This window comes from Ctenopharyngodon idella, chromosome 18 (assembly GCF_019924925.1).
Source record: "Ctenopharyngodon idella isolate HZGC_01 chromosome 18, HZGC01, whole genome shotgun sequence".
NCBI classification, from domain to species: Eukaryota; Metazoa; Chordata; class Actinopteri; order Cypriniformes; family Xenocyprididae; genus Ctenopharyngodon; species Ctenopharyngodon idella.
Genome location: NC_067237.1, coordinates 27,596,580 through 27,622,143, shown reverse-complemented (window position 1 = coordinate 27,622,143; position 25,564 = coordinate 27,596,580). Strand labels below are relative to the sequence as shown.

Below are 25,564 nucleotides of genomic sequence, written 5' to 3'. Positions count from 1 at the left end.
AGATAATGAGCTGAATTAAAGAGATTAAAGAGCTGAAAAGAAGGCCAGGGAGCAACAGGAGGAGAAGAAAACACAATACTGTCGATACGTGACTTTAAGGCTCTAGATTCAAGAATTTTAAAAGGTTTTTTTACATAGATATTTATAAACACTTTACACAAATATTAATAAAAACAAGGAGGAATGTATGCTGCAATATTACATTATACAGAGTATGGCATCTTTGAATTTCATTAGTTACAACAAACAGAATTAAAAACCCAATACAGGGGGAGAGGAGTGGCTATTTTGTTCAGTAAAGCAGTTTGCTATAACAATGAATAAACATTTTTTGAGACAAGGATGACTGATATGTAATGGTGGTTGGAACAATTGGAAGGATAAAGTTAACTTTAAACTGAAGGGAGGACAGTACATAAAATAGCATTGTTTATGGACGACATACTGCTTTCATAGAAAACCCATCATGTTCCATCCACAGTGTCTGTATGAATATGGACCAGTCTCAGGATATAAAGTTAATGACAAAAAATCTGAAGCAATGAATATTTCTGGTACATGGCCATCCCAATTAAATAAAGTGGTTTCATTTCACTGGTCTAAACAAGGATTTAAATATTTAGGAATTGTTCTTACACCTAATCCCAACCAGCTATTTGAGGCAAATTATAATAAACTAATAAAACATAAAAAAAAATTATATAAAAAGAGATAGGCGATTCTAGGTAGAATTGAGGTGATAAGAATTAACTTACTACCTAAATTTATATTTTTGTTCCAGTCTCTTCCGGTAGGTGTACCCATCTCTGTTTTCAATACACTACATAAATTAATTAGCAAATTTGTTTGGCCAAAAAAAAAAAAAAAAAAAAAAGAAAGGATAAAATTTAAAACTCTACTTCTATCAAAGAACAGAGCACAATCAAAGGGATACCCTTATACATTATATCTTTCATAAATATAAAATCGTGTCTTAAAAGCAGAATTAATATCACTATATCACAAATCATATAGAAAAAGAAATAAAATATAAGAATATGTTATTAATATTGTATAAAAACACTTTCCAACTAAAAGACATGCATCTCATTTATACAAAAGGTTAATAACAAATCCCATACAAAACACAGGGGATATTAAAGGAAAATGGAAACTGGAACTGAATACTATAATTGAAGATGATATCTGGGAGGAATTATGTGAGGGATGTCATAAAGGAATCAATAGTCAATTATGAAAGAATTTGACTGGAAAGTAAAAATGCGATATTTTAATACACCTCATGTGATCTCTGCTTATGTGAATGAACCATCTGTGGCATTACAGTATGTTGGAGAAAATGTGGTAAAATTGGAGATCATGCACATTTTTGGGGGGATTGCCCTAAGATTCAAGAATTCTGGGAAAGTGTTAAAAAAAGAAATAGACAAAATACTAGAGGCAGAGACACCTCTAGATCCAGTGGGATGTACAATGAGGAGATATGTACACTGATATTGTTACTGATAGCTAAAAAAACATGATAGTGCACTGAAAGGAAGATGATGTCGGTTAAATGGACTAAACAAGTTTTTACAAAGGAAAAAATGACTGCATGCCTACAAATGAGGATGGATGTTTTTCTGCAAAGATGGGAAAGTATTGCAATATATTTAGATATGTAACTAAGATGGGTTATAAAGAGCAGGACGACAAACTAATGTAACCTGCTCCTGTTATTTGTTGTACAAATGCTACATTCACAAAGAATGTACTGATGACATTTTCTATATATGTATGTATTTATCTCCATTGTTTGTAAGGGGTTTGAATGTCGGGGATGGGGAAGTTCTGTAAAAACACAGAAAAGAAATATAAATAAAAAGTAAAAAAAAAAAAGAATGCTCAAACTATAGATCGAACGGATCGATTGATCGGCAGACAGAATGATTGATCGACGGACAAATATCGCCAGGTGCCTAAAGATTCTTCACATTACCAATCAGATCACCATATACAAACGCACAATTTGCCATCATCTGCACTAGGACAGTAATGATGTGCGTTGTTCAATGATCGGCAAGATGTGAAGGTTATTGCAGAGCCTTCGCTTTCCCATGCAGGTAGATTTTCCAGTGCTGTGCTCAGGACTCAGTAAACAGGCTGTCTGAACTGTGTTCTGGTCTGATACTCTCACAGAGGGCACATTGACAAGGAGATGCCATTACTGCTCATTTCGCCTTAAGCCATTCCCATAAACCTCCACTGATCACAGCTCTTAGTTGCACTTAGAGAGGACTTCAGAAATGCCTGCCAAAACAATACAAATGTCCTCTTTGACTCTCTGGCTTTTCTTATTTCTCTGCTTCTCTCTTTGTAGCTCTATTGGTTCTATTAGTTTCTTTTCTCATCTTTTCGTTGCACTATTGCCATTTTCTTTCTTTCTCTTTCTATCTTTTCTTCAACTCCCACATCAATGGGATAAATGTCTAACTGTCAAAACTGAACCAATTATTGCCTAAGATCAAACGTGCAATTTAGGGATTAGATGGAAAAACTGAGAAGCTACAAAATAATCACTCCCAAGAGGTGCAAAGACACTGCAGTCCTTAATCATAGAATTTCAAAATGCTCCTTTTACCAGAGAACCTTATAGTCCTCTGTAAAATCAAAGTGTTTCTTTCCCTTTCGTATCTTGCTTTGATTATTATAAACACTTGTAAATAGTACTGCAGCATGTCATGGAAGTCATGCTGCACCTTGTGCATGCACACATAATGTGATAATTGTCAATTAGACCTATGACTAACGCCGGGAACACACTACATGATTTTCAAAGTCTTCGGCTCGCTGCTCTTTTCACACTACACGACTGTCTGGGTACCATTTATTTGCTGTTTTGTGCACATTACAGATCTGTGACAGGGGGTCACACATACATACGTTTTACATAACATTTTATATGTCATACATAACATTTCAAAAGGAAGCATCGCAGATAACGCTGTCTGGTCTACAAACCACGCATGAGACAGGAGTTCTCGCACAAGACCGGATTTCTTCATGTTAAAAATGGTAGCCTGCAAGAGGCTTGCAAACCAAGTCGTCTGTGTGTTTCACAAACAGTCCAGTATTTCAGCTCTATTTGTAGTGTCCCAACTTATAATGAAAAAAATTCTTCTTTCGTATTTCTTCTTTCCTAAATTGTCTTTGCTAGGTGATGATCATAAATGCGAGTAGTAGTCTTCTGTCATGCAACAAAGGTAGCCAGTCTTGTTATAGTATATTTTGGGGAACAAAATTACCATCCAATCACAATTCGTTATTGATTAACTTGCAGTTAGTGAAGGCGGGATATATTAGAGAGCGCGGAGGAGATCAAAGAAGATCAGATGCGAAGATGTCAAAGAAGCATATGTGTACATTTAACGAGGATCTTCAAAAAGAGTTTATCAAGTTTTTATGCGCAGTAAAAAGAACTCAAGGTGTTATCGCGCTGAATGACACACACCCGAAGCACGCTCTCCCGAATTCAGTTCTCTTTGCGCCTGTTATCAAAAGTATCAAGTAAATACAGTCGGTTATGGCTTGAGTGAACGTAAACAGCTTGATGAAAAACAGATAGGGATATGTGTCAGTATATTAGATCCTATCATTCAGTCTGACACCACTTCAACCTAAAATAATCATTCATAAAGTTCGAAAAGTTTGAAGTGAATTACAAGGGTGCTCGCAGTGGGCTGTCTTTACATTAATCTTGCATCATAAAAGCATTCTGAGCTGAGGTACAAGTATATTTAACCACTTACATGACTCAGCCGAACGCACGATCGCTGTTCAGCACTCTCCTTCATGAGCATTTGAGTGTGCGGTTAAAAACTAGCCTAGAATGCTATCTGCTGTAAAAACTAAGCTCAGAATCGATTCGAAAGAGAAAATATCAGGATCGATCCAGATTCATTGTATTGCGAATCGAGAATCAATATATTGTCCCAGCCCTATAATATATACCTTATATTTTAATTATTTTAGTAATTTAATTATTAATTTTATTATTTTTTAAAGACTTTATTCTGCAGAACACAAAAGAATAAAAAGAATGTTTTTAGTCCACAAAAAGGAAAGTCATTGGGGTCCAATCTAGATGCTGGCTTTGCCAAAGCTTTATCTGAGTAAATCTCACATAGAAATCAAGAGTTTCATCTGAGGCCATTAGTAGAAAGTAAACAAGATATCCTCAGGCACAATTGTTGAACAGCAGTATATAAATGTAGGAATATTGATTTCAGATTTACCCACCTCTAAACATCATGTAAAACCATTAAGAACTAAATGTTGTTGGCTAATAGCCATTTCCTATAAGACAGAAATGGACTTCATCAAGAATGCCACTTACCGCCTCAGAAAACCGATTTCTTCATTAGGCAATTCCAATCTTAGGACATTTCTGTAATCTCAATAAAATTAAATGATTATCACAAATGACTATGATTAGCTGGACCGCCTGTGTGCTACTTCTGGTAATCTAGACAATAACTTTCACCTGAATAATCATAATGAGAAACTTTAATAGCCACTGAATTAAAAATTCATAACGAAAAGGAGAATTAACATGGCACCTGATCAATAGAGACAATGTCCAGACCATTAATCCCTACCAGTTCCAGCCTATAAGATAATTGCCACTCGAATGCTTATCCGCTAATAAACACTAACAAATCGTGCTTGATCATTGTATAGTACATGTTGTCTGATAACCTCTTCCTATCAAAGTGTGTGGTTATTAGCAGTATATGACACTAATCCATATTGTACGCATTTAAATTGCTTAAAAAGAAACAAAAGAAAAAGTCTGTCATTCATATAATGATTAGCATGCACTTAAAAACACCCATTTTCTAATAAATTAAAAGCCCAATTCAGTCCAAAAAAATGTAATGTTAAGAAATTGCTCTTACTGTTATGTCTTAAACAGATTTTGATTTGTAAGGATGATTTTACATTACCATTTAAAGGTTTAGGATGAGTCAAAAAATAAATAAATAAACAAATAAACAAATCAATTATATTATATTATATTATATTATATTATATTATATTATATATTCAGCAAAGATGCATTAAATTGATCAAAAGTGACAGTTAAAACTTAACATTGTTACACAAAAAAAATCTATTTCAAATAAATGTTGTTCTTTTGAACTTTCTTTTTATCAAAGAATCGAAAAAAAAATCTTCCACAAAAATATTAATAAGAAGCACTACAGTTTTTTTTTAGTATTGATAAGAAATGTTTCTTGAGCACCAAATCCACATTAGAATGATTTCTGAAGGATCACGTGACTGTGAAGACTAGAATAATGGCTACTGAAAATTCAGCTTTACCATCACTGAAATAAATTGCATTTTAAAATAAATTTAAATAGAAAACAGTGATTTAATATTTCACAATAACACTGTTTTAACTGTATTTTTGATCATATAAATGCAGCCTTGTTGCACAAAAGAGACTTCAAAAACACAAAAAGCCCTGAAAAAAAACTTTTGAACAGTAGTGTACATGTATTCAAAACGTGGCGGGTCATGTCAGGTTTGATGTCAATGCTCAAACTCTATTAGTTCCTTTAGAAAAAAAGTCATACAGTTTGGAATAATAATAAAAGAACATTCATTTTTGTCTGAATTATTCATTTAATAGTGCTACCACCTCTTTTTAGATGTGTTCTGCATAATAAATTCCTCTATAGGGAGTTCTATGCACTACTCTGTCCACCTAACTCACATTTTAATGCATTTCCTTTCAAATTAAAAAATGTAATAATGTCCGACGCCCATCATGTGCCACTACTAATGCAACTGTCCATCTGCCTGTACAACTCTATTAGACATTCAATCTAAAATACAGCATCAAAAAGGCTTTAACATTCATTCCAAGCTCCTTTCTGGCTCCATGTTTATTACAGTTAAAGTGTGTAATTTCTGCACCACCAGCAACACTAAACAGAATTTCAAAAATCGTTTTGAAGCAAGTTTTCCAAACACTTCTCCCATCTGCCATTGGTCAGCTAAACAGATTTTGTCAATCAACTACAAAACTAAAAAACATCTTGTTACAGAAGTACAAAATAATTAAATAATTAGAATAATGAAAAATAAAACTTGTGCAGAGATTAGTTTTTGCACTCCTGTAGTCTTTCTGCCTCACTCCGGTGATTGGCACATCTGGATGATGTCGTCTGATGTGTCCACGACACAAACTGGCACAATGCCAAATGATTTTGTCTCATTATAACAGCGGAAAAGACTTAAAATACTCTGTCATTTATGGTCATACAGATAAGAGTAAGACATCATTCAAAACTGATGAGGATCTATTTTTATTTGTGTACACTCTCAAAAATCATTATACTTTTGTAAAATAAAGTAAACAATATAGCCCTGGGTTCCTTTCCATGAAGTGTAACTCTCACAAAAATTAAACGAAACTCAGCGTATAGGTTACTAGCAAGCTCTTGCATGCCATTTGAACTCGTTTTGGGTTGGTGCATAGATCATCTCTTCTTCTGCTCTTTTTCCTGTTGTGCCAGTTAGCAAACAGCGTTGCATTACCGCACACCCCCTTCTGGATTGAAGCGTGGATCGCCTGTGACTGACTGTATTCGTTGTCTGACTGTTTGCACAGAACCATTTCGTCTGTACCATCTGACGAATACATGTACCGTTACACCCCTAGTATATAATAGTTTTGTATGAGGTACAAAGCACAATTTATGTGCATGTTTATGTGAATCAAACATGCATCACCCAAAACACGGCATGTTGCAATCTGTGACGAAGCAGGTATCACTGTAGTAAAAGGTGTTGTAAAGCTTCCTGGAGGCGCCGATTTCTGAATTTGTATTGAGCCCGGGATTTGACATTACTGCTGAGGAATGGAGATGAAGATCGTAGAATAAAGCCTTGAATTTGGGTCAGTTCCTCGCAAATGTATGGATTCTAAATATGTGGATTACAGAGTACAAATAAAAGTGATCACTTTTGTGAATTTATTGGGCTTAATTTATTCATCGAATTTAGCGTTTTTGGCGTATTTTATGGTTCTTTTGTCAAGTCTCAGCACATGACTATACTGAGAAATCGCCTTGTGTCCCACAGCAAACAAAATAAATATTACATGATAAACAATGGTTAAACAATTACAGAAATGCTATTCATTTTAAGGGTTTAAAGTGTAGTCTTGTTTAACATCATATAATCTTTAAAAATGAGTTTACAGCAGAAATCACAGAACAGAGTAAAATGTTATCGTTTCATATAAAGTAGATGAGCAAACTGCATTTAATAAATGTGACTGAATACAATGTCATTGATATGACAATCGAATACAACCAATATATTAATGAAACAATTTTAATATTGATGAATAAGGATTCGTACACATTTGTACGTCTAAAAGTTGTTTATACGTAAATAATTCACGTTTTAGTGGGGTTGGAACAAAATATCGATAGCACAATATATTGTTGTCCTTCGTGCGATACGAGAATGGATACGCTGGTGTAAAATATCGATATTTTAATTAATAAAATAAGGCTCTCTAAATAGAATTCCCTGTTCCCAGCATCGCTACTTCATGCCTTCTCGAGGTGCCGCTCAACACATGAATGAGGGAAACGTGAACATAAGTTAACTAGCCTAAGAAAAAGAGGTTTTTAACGGGATGGCGGACAGCAGTCTGAGTGCAATAATAGATGCCCCAGCCACATTTAAGTCCAAGTTTGGACTTGAATAAAGAGAGAAAACCTGCACTTAACCTTTTCACAGGCATTCTGTTTTCATAGTTAGACAGATATCATGATGTATCATTATAGGACTGTCTAGCAATATATAGATTATTGCATAATTGCTGTATCGTGATATTATCGGTATCGTGAGCCATGTATCGTGTATCATATCGTACCCTGTGATTCCCACTCCTGTATGTCAGTATTGTACATTTCATTGTGTATGAAAATGTAACTAGAACCACACTTTACATAAAAATACACATGAATACCCATGAGCTGACACTGCAGCAAAATACTAATGAGGTTGTGCAGTTCACGAGGTTCAAGAGCTGCTTTATATTAAGATGTCCTTATCTCTGAAAGGTCTGATTGACAAATCATCAGCACAAAAAAAAAAAAAAAAAAAGTCTTTCCTGTCAGGATATGTGCAACTGTGCTGTCAGAAAGGTGTGAGATGAGTCTTGTAGCTCAGGCACAGGGTGATAGGGTTCATCTCACTGGTGGTCCGAAAGCGAGGTGAAATAAAGGTGAAGTGAGAAAGGTCTCTTTTAACAAACTTTTCCCACTGCAGGTTATAAGAAGTCAATCAGAACCCATGGCAGGAACTAGCCTGTTGTTTTGCCAGCCGTTATTTGTTTTTGTACAAACTTCAGAGTTGGGGTTTATTCTATCAGCAGTCAATCTAATACAACCACAAAATTGAAAACTATATTAGACTCCCTGCGCAAAAGGTTTCCCCCAATTCTCCAAAATACAGTAAAGTATAAATCGAATTGACAACTTTAAAAATGGTCCTATATTCCAGCCTGTTAAATAAGATGTTATCACTCGCTGTGCAATATTTTTTCCTTGTTGGACCCATTCGATATAGACACTATATTGTAATACATACGAGCTAAAGCATCTAAGAAAGGCCATGGATGTTAGTCTGTGATGGATCAATACGAGGCAAACTCAGTCCTTAGAGAGGTAGAATCGAATTGTATCTCACACACTGGCAATTGCAGGGGGGAGGTGGTCCTTTCATATGGGGGATTGGAGCTATTGCTCCTACGGTAGAGAACTGACAAAGAAATAATGAGACATAGAATACAATCTTTTATCTATCACAGTACGTACAGGACTGGTGGAATGTTTCTGCAACTTTCAATCGACATTGCTGTAGAAAGTTGCATGCCATCTTAAAGGCACAGTCACACTGCAGGACAGAGAAGACAGTATGTACAGCTATTAGTAGACATTTACACATGACAACTACAAATATGGAGAAACTTTAAAGGGGAACTATAATGCCTCTGGTGACCCCAGAACGTGTCTGTGAAGTTTCAGCTCAAAATACCCCACAGATTATTTATTATAGCTTGTCAAATTTGCCCCTGTTTAGGTGTGAGCAAAAACACACTGTTTTTGTGTGTGTCCCTTTAAATGCAAATGAGCTGCTGCTTTAACAGCTCACATTTCGGTTGCTCGACAACAACAAAGCTGGAGAATCTCACGCAGCCAAAATGTTGACTGTCAGTAACAGTGTTCAGCCTTACTTTGTTCAAACTTAATAAATTTATGTAGTTGCTGTGGAGTTGATTCAACTCATCAACTAGCATGTTCCGGTCATGTTAATCTATTGTGCAAATCCAACGTTGAATTGACCCTCGTTTGTGAAGCAGTCCTGGCGTAAAATGACGGCATGGCAACAACACTCTACTACAACAACTCTTCCTCTTCTCTAAAGTAGCCCAACATGGCCTCGTCCCCTTTGTTGCGTGTTCTCAGGGGCAGGGTTTATGTAAATTTTAGGGTTAGTGATGTCACTAACCCAGGAAGAAGCTCTTTGTAGTCCCTATCAGCCTGTTTGTTGTTGTCGCCCTTAAACAGCAAATTCTTTAAAAGAAAATATCTCCCTTTGCATTGAACTTTGAGCGTCATAACTTTGGAGATGTTGTTTATGCTCTACCAGCAACATTACACACTAACTAAAGTTTAAAAAAGTGAAATCATAAATCAACCACACTTTTAAATGCAGCTCTTGAGTCTTTTATTTTTCCAATTCAGCTCTTACATAACCATTAAGCTGTTTTTGCATTGATGACAGGCTTATCATTTGTTATAAATAATGTTTTCTTTTAGTCTGTTTACATCAAGTTCCAAATGAAAATAATAAATCAAATGAGATATAATACCTTTCATTTGTCAGGTATTTCATTCCCTGGACAATGCAAAAAATAGCCAATATCACATGGTTATTAAAATGTAAACCATATTTATAATCAGACAATATTGATGGCTGTTGCTGAGGAACAGGCTGGGTAAACATGGGCACTATTGAATAGATAAACAGCACAATGCCAGCCAACTCTAATAAAAGAGGCTGTGTGTGTCAGCGACTGTGTGTGGTCATTTCTCATAATCAAATGATTTAAACTTTGTTATGACATTCCGGCTATGTCTAAAACCGAAGGCAGCTGCCAATCCCAGTCAGTCAATGACTTAACAGACAGTGTTGTTGTAAGAAGGTACATTCTAAAAAAAAAAAAAAAAAAAAAAAAAAAAAAAGTTATTTCAAGCACTTTCAGGGCGTTATGTGTCATGATCTAGGACAAATTTAAGCAGCCCAGGCTCATTAGAAAAACATACCCGTGTCAACATTTTTGCAAAACGCAAAATATGTTGCGTCATGTATGGAAGTAAAATAATGCCATATGTTTTTGAAAAAAAAAAAAAAGCATCTTAAATTACACTACTTGAATAAAATATGCATTGCATTAACCGTGCTTGTATTTTAATGCATTGTATTTTTTAGGGCTTGCATTTTTACGGGCTGAAATTCAACATGGTTGTATATTTAAGCTGTGAATATTTCAATTCAGTTCACACACATTTTCATTGTTAAAAATTCAATAATCTATATTCACCTTTCAGATTTCACTTCCAAAATATTAATTCTGTTTAAAAATACAACCTATAATATTCAGCAGGCAATTTTCTGTCCATTTTATTTCACATCCACAAATTCAGTGATTCAAATTTCAACATTTCGCATTCGGGAACTGCAGGAAAAGCAGTAGAGTACTGAGCATAATCTTCATCTGCTGTTAGTCGACCTTGCCAGCAGGTGGTGCAAGCGCGGGTTGTTGAAGAGCAGAGCAACAGTTAGAACAAGTCATTCATTTCATTCATTAAAACAGATTTACAGTAACAGAGCAAGCGGTAAGTGCATGTGTGATGATTATCAGGGACAGTATGCAGAAAAGCAGATAAAGACAAAAAAGTTGTGTTTACATTTAATTCAATGTCTTCACTGTTACTTTCCCTGTGTAGCCTACATGTAAGCAGCTTTATCTGCAGTGAACGATATTATAATGTTATTCCCCGATGCTGATGTACAATTCAAATGTTAAATCTAAGATAGACATATAACTTTCCTTAACTTTATATCACGGCTGTGCTGCAGTACTGGGGTTTCCTTCAATACGTCATACTTTCCCGTAGGACATAGAACATAGAACGCTTAACTTATCTTTATAGACTAAATACAGTGATATAAAAGATCACCAAACTCGCATCTATACTAGGCTACAGGCAAGCAGGTGGACTCAGAATATGGATGTAATGTGCAAAGATTGACGCTAAGTGTGTCCTAGTGAAATACTGGCATAAAGCTGGCTTGACACTGGATGGTCCATATTCGCAAATTTAGGGACAACATTGTTACATACAACATTGGTGTACACGTTTCTAACTTCAATATCATTTGAAGATAATGACTCACAGTGGTTGGTAAAAAAATGGTAAAATATAAGAAATATTAAATATCTTTATGATATAAAAAAGTTGTAAATATTTTTTTGTTTTTAAATACGTAATGATGTTTACATTTAAATGTTTTCAATTCATCCATATTGTACACTTTAGACAAATTTCAATTCTGCATAAAAAAAAAAAAAAAATACTATGAAGTTATGTTGGTTACATGAACTGATTAAAAGATTTTCAAAAATCAAATTTACAAATACAAAAAAAAAAAAGTCTGAAATTATCTACAAAACAAAATGTAAACAATTTTCAGAGAAACAGAATGTAAAAGGAATATAAATTTAGTGCTACCTTATAAATATGTATATTATTATTATTATTATTATTATTATTATTATTATTATTATTATGATGATTATTTATGAATTTCACCAAAACAGCCCCTGCTGGTAGATGATGTAACTACACCGTTTTGGGGGCAAGAAGCATGTGAAACTGCCAAGCAACTGCCATTGAGATGAATAAAAATGCTAGGGGGTATCTTTCTCAAAGCATCGTACATATCCTTGTTCCTAACTCTGTATTATTACCTGTAAAAACATTTGTATAGACAAAGCCTTTTAAAATAAAGTACTACTGTAAACGTCTGATTAAAATAAATAACAAAAAGCACCTACACAAGACAGACTGTGAGAGCAGACAGCAATTATTATGTGAATTATTGTCTGCATAGTTTAAAAATAAATAAATAAAAAGAGCCATTTATTTCACATTCAATTCCAGGCATTTGGGTGATGCAGTTAAGGTACTACCAAACAGACGCACAAAAGAAATTAACCTTGCGTTCCAGCTCAAATTCCCCTGCATACATTCAAAATTTTAATGGACTGGCACTGAGAAATAGTGAAGCTGGTATACAGCTTCATCTAAGCATTGTGAAGCTATATCCCAAGACAAATGCATCAACTCTCTTGCACTCCGTTTGACTGAATGAGCGCTAATTAAACTCACGACAAAGAAAATTACTTGTCAGTTTATCATCTTACCATTTATTATCATTCTGTTCTTCCACCATGAATGTATTACTTACTTAGACAAAGGCTATAAGGTGTTTAAATAGATTCAGCTGTTTTGCCTGTGCAAATGAACAAGTCTGCTTAAATTGTGCCTAAATGAGCATGACCACGCAAGCATATCAAACGTCACTACTCCCAAGACAATGAAAACCATTCCAGAAAACCAATTTAGGTCTTCCTTTGTGCTCTGTCTCTCTTCCACACAAACACAAACTTTACCATTTCTAGCTCCAGCATCACCGATCTACACCACATTCATGCACGCATCAGGACATCCACAAATAAACACAATCTTACGAATCTTAAGCCTAATCAGGCATCCCCTCCTGCATCATTAATTACTCAGCTGTATAAATAAATGCTGAGTGAATGAGTATTTCCGCCTGTCTTTGTGTCCAGGGCCTCTCCGCCATTTTTCCAGTGGGTAATTCATTGTCTCCCCTGCCGAAACGTAGTCAATCAATACCCAATTAAGCCAAGTCTGCCGTTCTCCCTAGAGCAACTGTCCATGAGACAAAGTGCTTGAGGTAAATTTAAATGCAAATGGTGTATAAGGCTGTTTCCACACTTGGTTTGATTGTTTGATCTGAACTCCCTCCATCTGCAAGTTTCTTTTCACATTGTACTGTTTGGATCAAAACCAGCATCATCAAAGGGAGCCTGACCATGAGTACAAGCAGGAGTTGTTTAACACTGAGCTAGAGAATGACTGACTAATGGAGGAGAAGATGCTAATTTGACTGTTATTGACATATTTCTTGAATTTGGAAACTTTTACCATAACCTTTACCATGAAATGTCTAGAAATGTCTAGAAAATGTATTGATTTTACTGTTTTACCATAATTCCAGACTACCAATACTAAACCATGAAAATCCATCAATGTCTGTTTAAAAGCATAATAATCTACATAAAGAGTGAAATAAAGCATTCAATATTCATTGTATGAAAAGACAACAATGTCAGTGAAGAGCTGGAGATTAAATATGCTATAAGTGAAGGGGAAAAAAACAAAATACAAAAGCAAATATTAGCAGAAAGTTTTCATTTCCAATTAATAATCGGAAAACTGCTTCCATGCCAACATTAAACAAGCTGTGGTCTGAATCAAATGCACAAGTGTGAAAGGACCCTAAAAAAGGATACCACTGCCTCTAGAAGGCCTTGTTTGGTTCTATCCTCTTTGGGTTTGAGTTACAGTACGTGTGACCTCCCTGTACTGCGGCCGAGCTGTACCGCATGCCTGTGGTCAGGGCGGAACAGGCAGCGCAACGCGGAGATGGTGATATTTAAGTGACCTCCACCGTCAATATGCTGATCCACCAGCTGAATACACATGAAAATAGAGTATATATAAATGAGCATGGGCACATGCATATCACACCACTAGACCACATCCTGATACAAAAGCCTTATGTAAAATGAATCCTTAAGTGGTCAAAGTACGCTCAGGATATGCACTGCAATTAGTAATTTAGCCAACACTTACAGTATACTTGCAGAACTTATTAAAGGGACAATCCCCCTGGTGCAACCTAAGGTTGAGCGCCTTGCTCAAGGGCACAGCAGTGACGGTTAATGACTTGCTACTTCTGGAGATCAAGCTACCTTTATAAAACTACACTCTTAAAAATAAAGGTTCTTTATTGGCATCTATGAAGAACCTTTAACATTCATGGAACCTTTCCATTTCACAAAACGTTTTTTTATAGATGAAAAGGGTTCATTAGATTATTAAAATGTTCCACACACTAAAAAAAAAAATGGTTCTCATCACTGCGAAAACCCCCTTTTGGAACCTTTATTTTTAAGAATGCATTCTTTACTATAATGGTTGCAATTATGTGTTTTACAGGGTACTTATCTAAGAAAGTAGTGGGCAATACAAGGTAACCACATGGGTTAAGGTTAGGTTTAGGAGTAGGTTCAGGGTTAGTACCTAGTTATTACCCAGTTATTAGTAATAATTACTACAATAAGTACACATACATGCGGACAGGGCTTGACATTAACTTTTATGCTCACCAGCCACTGTAGCTTTAGGTTAGTGTAGGTTTTCCAAAGTTACTAGGCACTCAGTATTTTCACTGGCCACAATTTTCACATCAATACCATGGAGAAAAACTGCCATATAGATATTTTTAATATTATCTCATAATTTGGCAGCAGGTAAATTAGGCTGCTGTCACTTTAAGACCTGATGCAAGGATCCATTGCGTTTCATAACTGACCGGCATTTTGACATTGTTTTTTGTGTGTTTGACTGTTTAAGCACAATAAACAGCAAAAAAGAACTCAATTTAGTACCAAGAGGCGGATTTATGTGCACGCACTTTGGGTGTGAGAACAAAGTTGAGTAAAATTTAGGGATGGACATTTTTCCAAAATATTATTCGAATATTTAGGCTCGTGAAAAACGAATATTCGAATATTTGTTTATTTAAAAGGCCTTAATGAGAAAGGCGTTTTTTTTTTTTTTTTTTTTTTTTAATTCATCAAGATTTTGTAACCATTTCTGAACAAAGATTACGCTTAGGCAATATACACAATAAGCCTACGTTATATCTTAAGGTTTTCTTTTTGTTCAAAGCATTAAACAATGTGTGTAAACAAACAATATAACGAACAAAAGCATGTAACCTCAAGCAGCGCGAACGGGAAAAACGCTAATAAAGCAGACAGAGCCAGTAATCGTACAGAACGTACATAATACACTCGAGTCAGTATATGGTTATCGTGTTCATATTGTTTCACATGTTCATGTTGAGAAAAACAATAATATCAACATGCTCGGGTGAGAAAACACGCTGATAGACACTGCAGAGACACAAAGTGTGCTGAGCTAAGTTTAGAAGCAGCACTTTGTGTTTTCTGTTAGTAAATATGTCTCCCTCGACGAAACTTAAAGTAAGTTTATGTCTCGAGATAATTTTGCTATCACATAAGTTATCTTCTCGGCTCACACGGGAGGTACAGCTGCGCTTACCTGTCGTGAATGCACGTCTTTCCTCATTCAACTGTTTTTTTGATTTCATTTGCTTTCTCATTATGGTGGTGACATTATGATAACTGAGTTTCATTAATTCATTTGATCAAAAGTAATTCCATTTCGTAGGATCATTTTCCTCTAAGTAATTCCGAACTTCGCGAGGCAGACGTCAATATTATGTGATGATCAAATACAATAAACTTGTTAAACACGCTTCACAGCGCCACCCAGTGCATTTAGTTATAAGTGCGAGTTTTAGTGCATAGGATTTATCATGGATTCACTGCATTTACGGCCAGCAAAGCGACATAGTAAAATTCGAATAGTATTTTTATTTTTCGAATATTAATTACAGATCGAATATTCGACTATTTGTGCACACCCCTAGTAAAATTATACGCAATACGCGCAATCCCACACCGAAATTCAAGCCCTGTAACACCAAAAAAATTAATGCGGAGAAAATAAAACAAGTGGATGAGGGGAGGCTGGTTTGTGTGTCAACTCGCTATCAGAAAGATGAGAGCGAGAACGCGTAGCAGGTATTGTGTATCTATTCTGAAGAAAATGAGTACTGGAAGATGTTTTTCAGTATGTATAAAAAAATCTATATTTTTGACAACACTACATTGCACTTAGTTTATTTCAGAAGCATTTTTAAAAGACTACAATTGAAAAATGTATACATTATATATAAAATTCAACCCGCCATAGTGGCTAGTAAGAGTGACTACGTTACACGCCACTGCTGAAATCCACCCTCATTTGGCGGGTGTTAATGTCAGGCCCTGCATGCAGAACAGGGGCCGGATTCACGAAAATCTTCTTAAGAAATAAGTAAAAAAAGTTCTTGAGACACATTCTCGTTTGTAAGAATGTTCCTAAATGCAATTCTTGAAAAATTCTCAAATATTTTCTTAAGAAAATATATCTTTTTTTTTTCTTAAGAGAAAATGAAAGGTGGTTATAGCTGAAGATTGAATGAAAAACACCTTAAAAGCCTGTCTTTTTGGCTGCCTGCAGATTACCGTAGCACCGGCTTGACAGGAGTTAATCACTCAGTGTCGTGTTTTTAAAGCACCGTATCAAGTTAAAATTGTTATTTTAAAAGAGCCTGTCTCAAGATGCAGCAGTCTTTCTTTTCCATTCATTTGTGCTCCATCTTTCATGCACTCTCTCTAGAGTGAATGCGTCCTGTATGCGTGTGCTGCTTCTCTAGTTCTAGCTAGAGTAAACGCATCATGTATACAAGCAAATGATCGATCAGAGTCACTTCAGAGTACTCGTCCACATTCACGGTGCTAGTAATTCTGTATGTTGTAATCCTTAATATTTGAATCAACCCAATAATTTCATTAAACATCTTACTTCAGGGAATTTAGAAAGGTTGGAGGTTATCCTATAACTTTAAGTAGTTATTTACGACGATTTTTAAGAACATTCTTTTCAGGAATATGAATACTTCTTAAATTATGTCTTTAGAACAATCTTAAGAAAAAAGATAAGAACATTCTTAAAGAGATAGTTCACCCAGAAATGATTTTTTTTTTACTTCAAAACGCAGCCCCCCATTCACAACCATTATAAACATCATTAAAAAATAATGTTTTATGAATCCGGCCCCAGGACTGTAAAATAAAGTGCTACCACTGTAATGATCCCATGTATTGATGGTCTCTGATTATGTATTACTAGAAATGGACAGGACAGTCAACTTGTCGACCAAAACAAGTTTAAAAAAAAAAAAAAAAAAAAAATCTGTTTCTAGCTTTAATATTTTGCAGCAGCAGTGAATTAAAGGAGATGAATGAAGGCGCAACTTCTCAGAGAGGATTTTAGCATGCTGTGCTTTAGCGTGCAGCATTCTCAGCATGGTAAAACCCATGTCTGAGAAGATGCATCTCCAAATTCATTCTCTTTAAAGCACGGCAGCTACAGCCTTCAAAGCAGCAATTATATTACAAAATTCACTATATTCAATAATAAACTTAAATCGCATGCAGGCTACAAACAAATACTGCAGTTTGATCAAGTACTAACTCAATTCAGAACCCTAGTGGTGTCTGACTGACACTCAGCTGCCCTCAAAACGTATTACGTTCTCTGCAAGAAGCGCTCACGTTAATGCAGCTACAATACACGCGTCAAACCGCCTGTCTTGTCAAGATGTTAATGTGAACACGGTTCAGTGAATGTAAACAGGCAGCACAAAAATTTAACAGCAGCTGTCAAAATATCAGATCTGTGCATTGACCCCTGCAATGTAAACACACTTAGAAGACCTGTGGCCTGTTGCATGAAGCCAGTTTCAATTGCTACCCAGGTAAGTTTGAGATTAGTTTGAACAAACTGTTTTTTCAGACTCAAGAAGATGGATTGGTTTTTAGCTGTGTTTATCGCTGTAATGATGGGTCGGCAGAGTGGGGATCCATTTGCAAGCTTTATTAAGAACAGTATTTACACAGGTAGACAGGGGCAAAGGCAGGAACATAAACAAGGACAGGCAATGGTCGAGGCAGGCGGCAGACAAACAGAATCAGGGTACAGGCAAGGATCAGGGTAGGCAGCAAACAATCACAGTCCAGGAAACAGGCAAAGATCAGGGCAGGCAGCAAGGGTCACAGAGAATAAACAATCCAAACGGAAACCAGGAAACAGTCCACAAGAAAACGCTTAGTAATGACCACCACGGCAAATCAAGACTTCGCAAAGGGTGTGTGTGTGTGTGTGTCTTAAATAGTCCAGGTAATGATCTGCAGGTGTGTGTGGCAATTGGTGATTGGTGCATGTGATTGGAAGGGAGGATTATGGGAAGTGGAGTCCAGGAACTGACAGGAACAGACAGTGATCGTGACATAACGCCCCCCTTCCGGAAGGCGCGTCCTCGCGGCGTAAATGGCACAGATAGGGAGGGGGGGTGGGTACATTGGAGACCTGTTGGCAGACAGGAACGGGGTCTCCAATGCAGGTCCAGGAACTCGGGCAGCCACGGGGGGTCAGGTGCCACGGGCAGCCATGGCGGGTCAGATGCCACGGGCAGCCACGGCGAGTCAGGTGCCACGGGCAGCCACGGCGGGTCAGGTGCCACGGGCAGCCACGGCGGGTCAGGTGCCACGGGCAGCCACGGCGGGTCAGGTGCCACGGGCAGCCACGGCGGGTCAGGTGCCACGGGCAGCCACGGCGGGTCAGGTGCCACGGGCAGCCATGGCGGGTCAGATGCCTTGGGCGACCATGGCAGGTCAGGTGGCTTGGGCGACCACGGCAGGTCAGGATCCGTAGCCGGCCACAGCAGTTCACAGGCAGTTGAAGGCCGTGGTCGTGTAAGGTCCCCACCCGCAAGCTCAAGCAGTTCGGAGGCCGCTGATGATCGCGGCTGTGCAGGATCCCCACCCGCAAGCTCCCCACCCACAAGCTCCCCACCCTCAGGTATATGGCCCCCCCCCAAAAAAAGTTCTTGGGGAATTCAACGGAAGCCGTGGCGGTTTCGTGGGTAAGGAGCTCGGGTGGCGCCGGCAGGGCGAGGAGCTCGGGTGGCGCCGGCAGGGCGAGCAGCTCGGGTGGCGCCGGCAGGGCGAGCAGCTCGGGTGGCGCCGGCAGGGCGAGCAGCTCAGCGAAGGCCTCCGTGGCCGTATCAGGAAGAGCGGGCTGCTCTGGGACGGCCTCCGGGCCTACAACGGGCTCTGGGACGGCCTCCGGGCCTACAGCGGGCTCTGGGAAGGCCTCCGGGCCTTGAGGGATGGAGGAAGCCTTCTTCCTCCTCCTCCTCCGTTTACATGGTTGAGGCGGTGGCTCTGTGCCTACCTCCTCTGTGGGCGCTGCAGCGGGCTCACGGGTTGGAGCGGACTCACGGACTGGAGCGACCCCTATGTTCCCAGACACTGGCGGGGTGGCCATCTTGCCCGTGGGCACTGGCAAAGCGGCCATCTTGTCCATAGCAACCGGCGAGCTTGAGTGCGTAGCACCCGGCGAGCTTGAGTGCGTAGCAACCGGCGAGCTTGAGTGCGTAGCAACCGGCGAGCTTGAGTGCGTAGCAACCGGCGAGCTTGAGGGCGTAGCAACCGGCGAGCTTGAGGGCGTAGCAACCGGCGAGCTTGAGTGCGAAGCGGCAGGCGGAGGCTTAGGAATGCCAGCCGCTCGTGCTGAAGTCAGCGGTGGATCAGCCACACTGGAACGCAACCCACTCCGCTCCCAAACAGATCCAGAGACGTGATGTAAATCTAGAAGATCAGCGGAGATGGGATGTGACTCGGGAAGTTTAACTTGGACTTGACTTGGCATTGTAGTAGTGGTGGCCGCCATTTTGTGAGTGTCATCTGGCGCGGCAGCCATTACGCGACCAGACGAGGTGTCGCATTCCTCCGCGACACCCACAGTAAACGGAGAGCCAACATTCAATAAAGCATGATCCAGAAATTGACTTAGAGATGAACGGGGTCCCTCACGAATGAGTTGTGATTTGAGTGGCTGATTAATGCCCTCACAGAAGAAGTCTATCAGCGCACAGTCCGGCAAGTCAGAATGATAAGCAATGTCCAAGTATTCCACAACATATTCCTCCAGCGATCGTGAGCCCTGCTTGAGCCCTAATAACAATAATGCAAAGTTCCTACCAGACCAGTGTTCATCAGAAAAGCTGCTGGATCGTTGATTTGGCGAAGTCTTCTGTAATGATGGGTCGGCAGAGTGGGGATCCATTTGCAAGCTTTATTAAGAACAGTATTTACACAGGTAGACAGGGGCAAAGGCAGGAACATAAACAAGGACAGGCAATGGTCGAGGCAGGCGGCAGACAAACAGAATCAGGGTACAGGCAAGGATCAGGGTAGGCAGCAAACAATCACAGTCCAGGAAACAGGCAAAGATCAGGGCAGGCAGCAAGGGTCACAGAGAATAAACAATCCAAACGGAAACCAGGAAACAGTCCACAAGAAAACGCTTAGTAATGACCACCACGGCAAATCAAGACTTCGCAAAGGGTGTGTGTGTGTGTCTTAAATAGTCCAGGTAATGATCTGCAGGTGTGTGTGGCAATTGGTGATTGGTGCATGTGATTGGAAGGGAGGATTATGGGAAGTGGAGTCCAGGAACTGACAGGAACAGACAGTGATCGTGACAATCGCAATGGTAACTTACACTACACGGCTAACCTGCTCCGGAGCAGGTTTTATTCTGGGTTAGAGATCGCAAACTCAAACTGGACCAATCAGCTGTGAGTAAAGTGACATGTATCTGATGGAATAAAGCCACAAATTAAAGCAGTTTAGGGTGAAAGAAATTCTTGCTCATCTTTTGCTGCTAATTATTTATTATTTTATAATAATTATAATTATTTTTAATTCATATAATACACTCATATAATTATTATAATAATTGACAATTAATATTAATGATGCTAATGTCTTTGTGCCAGATACCACAGGACATCCTTGCAGACTATGCAAAAATGTTCATCTTTTTAACAAAATAAGAAGGATCATAAAAAAGGCATGTTATTTTTTATTTAGTACTGTCCTGAATAAGCTATTTCACATAACAGATGTTTACATGTAGTACACAAGACAAAATAATAGCGGAATTTATAAAATTGAACCTGTTCAAAAGTTTACCCTTGATTCTTAATTCTCCACGTTGTTACTTGAATGATCCAGTTTACCTGTTTACCTGTTACAATAAGCACTTAACTCAAGAGCACGATTCACGAGTGCACATGACAAAGATTGAGCGCGCGCACACAATATCTGAGCGAGAGCAGAGCCATGAGATCACTGTAGGCTATATTTGAGCGCGCACGTCCAGTTTTGTGCAAGAGCTCGCACATTAGCTACTTGGATGCGCTCTCGCATTACAATCACGCGCTCTACACATTTGTCATTAAAATAACACCATAGAAACTGCCTCAAATGAACTATAAATATAAGTTGTGTCTGAAAGATGCAATTGATTTTTTATTGTTGAATATAGAATATCACAGGATTGGCGCCTATATGTTAAAGGTGTAACTTTATTCAAACCGAACCGTAAAAGTGTGATACACCACCCACAGTACATACCGCGATACTCTCACGGAGTACCGAACGCTCCCGCCCCCTGCTGCCCCACCCAGATCTACACGACGAATGTCGTGTTGTAGCCTAACCACCAAAAATCGCAATAAGCTCCATGTTTTGTTACTTTCGATAAGAAACAAAGTGTCATCTTTCAAATTCTGTCCATTTTATCACGAAATTTAAACAAACAAAAAAAAAAATGCTGTTTTGACACTCTTTAATGTGGCGTGACAGATCACTGTACAGGCACCTCATTTCAAGCGGCAGCGTGAAGTGCGAGTGAACATTATCATCTCTTCCTCTATAATACTAGTTACAGAATAAACATGAACATCTGAAGGTATGTTGAAAGACACAGTACAACTTACTTAAACGTATAATATCTCATGTAATCGCTCAATCAGTGTTTCAACGCCGGAAAGACATCAATAAAACAGCTTGTAAACAATATGTCACGTAGCATTTACCTCAGGCGAGTCCACAGCTTGTTAGTTTGCCAGAGAAATGAACTCTTTCGCTAAATATATGCACTATATTAGCCTATATATTCATTATATCTTAACTTAGTTAGTGAAGTCTTGATTATTTAATGTATGTTTAAATAAATCGGTCAAAATGACAGACACTGTGTAAATGATTATATTTCAACAACAAATTGGAGTAAAAACATAATTTTATAATTAAGTTAATGCAAAAACTGCCTTATTTGCAGTTTACAAGTTTGCATACAATTTGTTATTTGAGTGTTGATTATTATATCTAAAAATAAATAGCAACTGAACTTGCAACTGAACAAGTAAGGGCTTCCTATTTAGTTTACAGCATTAGGAGAGATTTTTTATTTATTTTTTTAATCCTTAAACTTTTAATTATAATTGAATTCATTTAAAGGTATAGATACAATTTGTTCAGAAAACTTCTTTAATTAAAAAAATAAATAAATAAATAAAAATGTTTTGTTTTCTCCCCTGCTGTACCGAACCGTGACTTCAAAACCGAGATATGTACCGAACCATTACACCCCTTATATATATATATATATATATATATATATATATATATATATATATATATATATATATATATATATATATATATATATATATATATATATATATATATATATATATATATATATCTCTCACTGGAATAAGTGACAACACCACGGTTATCATATTCATACCATATGGCCCAAGAGCTTAGCATTCACACACACAAACACATGAATGTATCCCTAGCCATGCTGACGCCGGCCGGTTCAGCACCCCTTTGATCCACTGCTGCAGGTTATCTGGCCTCACACTAATTTTAGCTGGCTTGTTTGGCTACCCTAGCCTTGATGTGTCAGCCTTTGGGTCGTTAAGAGAACAACTAGAGCAACTTTACACACACGCGAACTTGCTTTGAATTGAAGGAGCTCCTGTGACCGAGAGGTCCTGTTAGATCACATGCACTGTGAGCAAGTCAACTATGTCGTCAAATATCAGAGCATGAGCCTCGTAATGAGGCCCAATCAAGATATGCAGGACTATCTATAGAGGGTCAGGATATTCATAGAGCTCAGGGAGGCAGCAAGAGATGATTTAAGATACATTTGAGAATCTCTATAAATTATGTCAGCATTATGTGGTAGTATGGGAAGACATCGTTTTATAGATTTCAACGCTAATCAAAGAATAATGTGATTTATGATGCTTTGGGGCCAGTCTGCTTTATCTCTTGTATCTGAATGGATGTTTCTAATTTAGAGGAAACTCTTAAGGCGTGCCATAAAACATCAATATTTTAATGTCATCCCAGCATCTTTACAGTCCTCACTGGAGCCAGTCAGTTCACTCACAGCCATCTTTGTAAATGCCTAAAGGCAAAACATGAACAAAAATCTGAACATAATGGTATTATAAATTTTGTTTCAACTAAAATCATGCTAAAAGAAATACCATGGTCAAGGTTGTAGGTCCAACTAATACACATTCTAGAGCAAATAGACCAGACAATGCATTATCAATAAAGTGATTTCAACTGAAAGGTGGCACTTTCTTTTATACAGCTAGCATTTCGAGTACTATATAATGATTTTTACCATTATTTGTTTCTACAGGTGGTTGGTCTCCCCTTTACTCATTCTTAATCATAATAGGGTAGAATCATTACTGAATGAAAACAGTTTTGTGCTTTAGGAAATGGTATAGTCTTACCCGTCCAATTTACAGCAATTCAAGGATGTCTGTTATCTTTCCAAAAAAGGAGGCAATTCACAGAAAGCAGGTTCCTGAAAAACACACACACACACACACCACATTTATAGCTACAAGATAAGAAAAGAGCATTAAAAAAAACTGTCCTAGATTGTTTCGATAACTGCATGAAAGATATTAATTGAAATTAAAGTCAAAATACTATTTACTCTTACATGCTTATTTAATAACATTTCCTGGACTTAGTGGATTCCTGTCTCTGGATTCATTGATGTATGTTACTCTAAAGACAATTCAATATCTTATTTTTGACTGACATAACCAAAAAATAATATTAACCAATATTATAGCATTACAGTCCAATCAAATTCACATTTTTTTTCTATAATTAACATGCTTTAAGCATATAACCTCAATTATTAACCTCAATTATTAACAGTGTTTGGTAAAGTTACTTTTAAAAGTAATGCTTTACAATATTGTGTTACTCCCTAAAATGTAACTAATTGCATTACTTAGATACTTTTTATGGAAAGTAATGTTGCGTTACTTTTTCTCTCCAGGGCTGGGCTTGCTGGTTTGTATTTACACAGCGCACACAACTCCTCATGGAGACAGTAGAGGTGTCAGCCATTAAATGGGAAAACAAAGTAACTTAAGTTACTTATTTGAAAAAGTAACTTGGATATTTTTTTTATTTTATTTTTTTTTTTTTGTATTTTTAAAAGAAATGCGTTACTAGTTACTTGAAAAAAGTAATCTGATTACATAACTCGTAATGTGTTACCCCCAACACTGATTATTAAAATACTATATGAAATGTTTATAGTTTTATTTGACTTGATTTAAATATAAAATAATATATTAAAATTATTATTAAAATAAACTAGTCAAAGTGAAATTGTGCTTAAAATGGTGAAAAACTAGCAATATCTTTTCTAGCACTGCTTTTCCTTACACAAATTTGTAAATGGACATTTTATGTGTGAACTTCTTGAATATGTGCATGGACTTTGGACATTTAAATTACTAGATGGATCAGAATATACAGTATACATGCACATACATATACATATTCATATACATAGATAGCAACCAATCACACTCTCACACACATTCAGTTGAAGATTCATTTGCAGGCTATGCGATACAGTGAGTGCAATAAAGCAGCTGTGGCAGTGTTGAGTGAATGATAGTTCTCTATAACGCAGCTAAGATGAGGGGCGCAGAAGATGTCTACAAGCAGATTTAAAGCTCCAATCTCACACACACATGCACGCACAGCTTGGGCCACCCCTCTCCTATTGGAGAGTGAGTTACAACAGTGCAACCTCCGCCTCCCATTTCCTTCAGATGAGAAATGGTATATCGTCTTTCCCTCCCTTACTTACAATGACTCCATCCAAGAGAGCCACAAATGCAGCTGTGGGGCTGCTAAAGATGATCCAAATGTTTCCCAATCATTCTGACTCTCCATGCACTAGATCGACATCACCAATCCATTTCAGAGCAGGGTGCCAGAAGATTCCTTGAATTTAGTCTTTCATTTGCACAAACAAATCTGCATCCTCCCACATTGAATCTCTCTGCAAACCATATCTTGTTATAAAGCTGCAAACCCTTGTTTTTAAAGTCATACAGTAGTGTTCATCTCCTGAGGAGAATCTGACATTAACATTGTGGCAAAAGTGTAACCACCAGCCTCTTTATCAATTGCATAGAGAAAGAGAGGTCTGTT

At 37.6% G+C, this 25,564-nt stretch overlaps 1 protein-coding gene across 3 annotated transcripts in view; it reads right to left on the bottom strand.

Annotated features, from left to right (window-relative positions):
• Positions 1 to 25,564, bottom strand: part of tspan9a (tetraspanin 9a) — a 230,514-nt gene that overhangs the window by 151,039 nt on the left and 53,911 nt on the right. For 2 of the 3 annotated variants that reach the window (XM_051870807.1, XM_051870806.1), the window contains exon 2: positions 23,827 to 23,900. The exons of the other annotated variant lie outside the window; for it this stretch is intronic. The gene's annotated coding sequence lies outside the window, so the exon portion shown is untranslated. The remainder of the gene's footprint in view (positions 1 to 23,826; positions 23,901 to 25,564) is intronic. 3 annotated transcript variants of the gene reach the window in all.